Here is a 4,490-nt window from a genome sequence, read left to right on the forward strand (position 1 = left end):
TAAACCACACAGGATATGGAAGACCTTCATCCTTCCCTGATTGTTCAGTTTAGAGCACTTGGAACAATAGTTCCACACTAATACTTCCCTAACTGAATAACAGAATCAGTAAGAGGCAACATTGTATTTACTGTCAGAGGCTCAGAGAAAAAATTGTAAAATTAGAAAAGCATAAAATCCCTTGGCCAAGCAAGACTTGAAGTCGGGCATGAAATGTCTCAACTACAACGCAGGTGGCACAAAGGCAGAGAATTTAACAACAATAACAACAACAAAAAAACCCCTGGAAACCTTACATAAATTCAACACAGGTTTTTATTCCAGACACTTTGCAGGGATACAGATACAGCAAAAGCATGTGCTTTGCTCTCTATGTTCTAAAAACTGAAGGAACAAACAAAGCTTCACAATTGCCACAGAAGTGGTCAGTGAGGGGTATAGTTGACAGGTGGGGACACACAGATGGAGGAGAGATGGTTCCCCACTGTGGATCCAGGAAGGACCCCCGGAGGAAGTTGTGGCCGTGTTTGTAGACCGTTGCCGCCATTAGAAGATGGCGCCAGTCTCCGTTGTGGATCTTGGTAAACAACTCCTTATTAGGAAAAGTTGGCGCGCTGTCCCTCAACACCCTATGAGAAAACCCCACGTGGCAGCTTTGGATTGGACTTGAGTAAGCTTTATTAGGCTGTGTGTGGGGGCGTGGAAAGAGAGCGCTTGAGAGAAGACTAGAGTTAAGGCCTGAATAAACCGCTGAAAGAAGAATCCTGTGTCGTGTCTTCCTTGCTGGCGAGGGGGTCGCGACAGGAAGTGACACCTGAAATTCATCTGATGATCCATTATATCTAACCAGATGGAGCTTGCTAGAATATTATTTCATTCAGAGGTAAATTCACAGAAGCCAGGTCAGAACAACAAATCCTGCAAGATTACATTGAGCACATATTGGTAACTGATCATGAATCAGATAAATTATAGAGGCTTCACAAGGACAGTTGAAGTGATGTCATCACCACGTGGTGTTCAGGTGTAGACTGGGCACCTGGGTAGCTGGGTCCTCACTTCAAAGGGACAGAACTGCAGGGAGCTTCACAGTGTGTCCTAAGTGAACCAAATGAGAACAGAGAAATAACAGACCTTCATAAGGTGGAGGTGAGAACTGAGCAGAAAATGGGAATGGGGCTGAGAGGAGAAGGAAAGTGAGGAAAAAGTCAAAACAGAAGGGAAGAGCATTGGGGAGGAGGGACAAACAGGACAGACGGATACAAAGAACTCACCAGCGTTTCCTAAACCAAAATCCAAGACCTGTCAGAAGAGCCAGGGCCAGTATCACAGCCAAGAGGATCCAGCCCAGGGCACTATGAGGTGCTGCAGATTCAAGTGGACACCAGGATGTTGTTTCTAATCCATTACCCGTTTTACCCCTCGCACTCCCTGTTTGCTGTATTAACTATTTTCTTTGAGTTTCTACTGCACCAATCATTCCTCCTATTTTATTCTTATCCCTTTTCAGAGAGGAATCCTTCTTCTATCCTACATCTTTCTGCATCTACAGATCCCTCATATTTAATTCTTCCATTCCTTGGATTAAAATATTTGTCTTCTTTTGATCTAAAATCCCTAACTTCCCAATTTTTTAGCTGTCCCTCAAGCTCTGCTATAGCAGACTGCCTCGCCCCATCTCCAGCCTGGGTCCCACTCTTACCACCCCAGTGGAGGACTAGGTCCTGCCCTCCTAGGCTGCTGTGCTTCACCCTGCAGGCCAGGCCAGCCGCCTCCCCAGCTGCCACATCCAGGGTTGCTCGGAGAAACCACGTCCCATCAGCATTGGGCAGGAAGTCACCTCTCTGAGTGCCCAGCTGCCCCTGCTCACCTCACATCCACATCACCCACACGGGCTTTGGGTAGAAGCCAGACACGTGGCACACCAGCAGCAGACGGCCAGGTCCAGGACTGGGGCCACTGGACAGCCAGGCCTCAGGCTTCACTGCAAAGGACAGAAAACACATCCAGACACAGACTCTAACTACATGGATATATCTTTCCCCCTTCTAGAAATGTCACTTGATATCCTCTTTTTATCCTGAATTTGACTTTAAAATAGAAAATTTCTTTGAGATGGGCTACAAGACTGACCTTGTTGCTGAAGATGAGCCTTCCCTGCATCTAGAAGACTCAAGGTGAAACATGGGCAGGTGTCACTGAGGAGCCTATGTAACCTATATGTGTAGGCTTGGTTCAGATTGTTCAGTTCACAAACTTTCTGGGCCTCTCTTCCACCCTCTGGAGATGGTGACCATGTTTCATCCTGGAAGCTCAGGAAATCAGATCCTTGGATAGCTACATGCAGGAAGCCTAAGAAGCCCTTCCCAGAGTTCAGTTCACAGCCTGTTGCCATCTGTAGATCAAAGGGATCTGGGGAAGAAGAGTCATGAATTAGAAGAGGAAATGGAGAGAATGGAATGAGATGAAAGCAAAAGACTATAAAAGCAGAAGGGAGTTTGGGAAGTTTAGGGGAAGGACCCAAGTGTGGTTTGGTCTGAGTTTCACAGAAAGGGGAACTGGTAGGAGCTGGAGGTGGAGGAAGAGATGATAATATGAGGAAGGGAGGGGGTTGTTCAAAGGTGATAGTGATGGTGTGGGGTGAAGGACTTAATGTGAGAGAGCTGAGACTGTAACTAACCAGGGTGAACGTATCCATGGTAACCATAGCAGTTTAGATGGGGATGACTGAAGAATGAAATGGGAGAGAAAGTCACACTTTAAGGAGTCACCCAAAGAGTGAGGATGCTAAAGGTACCTGGCTGATTACTGTGGAAAAGTGTGGCCACAGGATGCCTCTGAGGGGAGATAGTAACACACAGCCCTGCAGGCAATGAGGGAGCAGTTCATAAGTGGCAAAAACTGAAGTTTTTGAAGAATTGGGTTCTGGTGTATAGCACTTTCCCAGGGTGTGGTTGCACTTTTATGCTGAAGAGTGTGGAGTAAGATTCGGAACAGCGTAGGCTGTTTACTACAGGAATAAGAAGTTCACTGAGGGCTGAGGATACAGCTCAGTTTATAGAGAGCTTGCCTCACATGCACAAGGCTGGGGTCAATCCCCAGCACCACAGATCAAAAAGGTCACCGAGACACCCCCCCCCCCCCTCTTACCTTTATTCTCCCCAGCAATGGAACTAAACTCACCTTCAGACATGAAGTAATTAGTGTAAAATTCCTGAATTTCAATGAAGTTTACCCGGAAAAACCTTTCCAGATCCACCAACTCCCTGTTACTGAAGTTGCCCCTGGACCAGGGATACAGGTAAATGATGGCATCAGAGCTGCTGTTCCATCTGTGAATCTGCAGCTCCCCCAACCAGCCTGAGCTCAGATGTACCCAGGAATGGTTGTGAAAGGATGACGTCTGGAGGAGATGGTAGGAGACAGGCTCCTCAAACCCTGTGATGAAGAATAGATAGAATGTGGGGAAATGTGACATTGGGAGGGAGAGACTAGGAAAAGAAAGTTGCCAGAGTGGGAAGACTCAGAATCTGGAAATGTGGAGAGCCACCGTTACCTTAGCTGACATCTGCTGGCCCCCAGGGTCCCATGCTCTATCAACATCCTCCATGAGAGCACAGAGGGCTTGAGTAAGAACACGCAGAATGGGGCCAGCTTGGCACTCGTTCTCTCCAGGTATGTGCAGGGGAAACTACCATCACCACACCCCCCACCCCCACCCCACACAAACATACACACACACACACTTGCCCCTAGCAGGTCTCTTGCCCCAGTTCTTACCATATTCACTGTCACCTACTGGGAAGAGAGCAGCTAGAAAGGGGAGTAGCAGAGACATCATGGCATTTGCAGATGCTACCTCTTTCTCTAAGAAACTTGGCCTTTGATTTCTGTTTTAAACAAACCTACCCCACAGACCTCTCTTCTGACTTCCTTATTCAACCAACAGACAGACCTCTCCTGCCTGAAAATCTGTTTCCACCCCAAACCCTGACCACCTACTCATTTCCCCTGCTCTTCTGAGTCTCTGCCCAGTCTTCCAACTTCTCTCATTGTTATGAAATTCCTTCCTGGTCATCTTCCCCTATTTCAACTTCTATACAACAAGTTTTATGTGGCACTGAAAAGTCACCTTACCACTAGGCACTCTTCTTCTTTCAGTGCTGGGTATTGATCCCAGGATCATCAGCATTTTGAGTTATTTGAATAAATTTTAATTATCCCCCATGTGTTCTCTTCCCTACCCCATCCCTCACTCCACCATCTTCATATCGCTGACATCACTGGTTACTTTATTTACTTCTTCAGAATCATTTTGGATTGTCCTCTACACCAGTATCAACTAATTAGTCTGTGGATCCTGTATCCAGAGTGTACTCTGGGAGACATGCAGCCAGTCCAGTGATACACTTAATGCTCCATGACCACCACCTTGAATTTTATAGTAATTTTTTGACATTGTATTTCATAAGCAAAGTTCAGTGAAACTT

At 46.5% G+C, this 4,490-nt stretch overlaps 1 pseudogene; it reads right to left on the reverse strand.

Moving 5' to 3' along the window:
• Positions 1 to 433: 433 nt before the first annotated feature.
• On the reverse strand, positions 434 to 3,841 carry LOC124082534 (T-cell surface glycoprotein CD1a-like; annotated as a pseudogene).
• Between the last annotated feature and the right edge of the window lie 649 nt (positions 3,842 to 4,490).

This window comes from Marmota monax, unplaced genomic scaffold, assembly GCF_021218885.2.
Source record: "Marmota monax isolate L192 unplaced genomic scaffold, Marmota_monax_Labrador192_F-V1.1 WCK01_AAM20220418_F8-fsc00145, whole genome shotgun sequence".
Lineage (NCBI taxonomy): Eukaryota > Metazoa > Chordata > Mammalia > Rodentia > Sciuridae > Marmota > Marmota monax.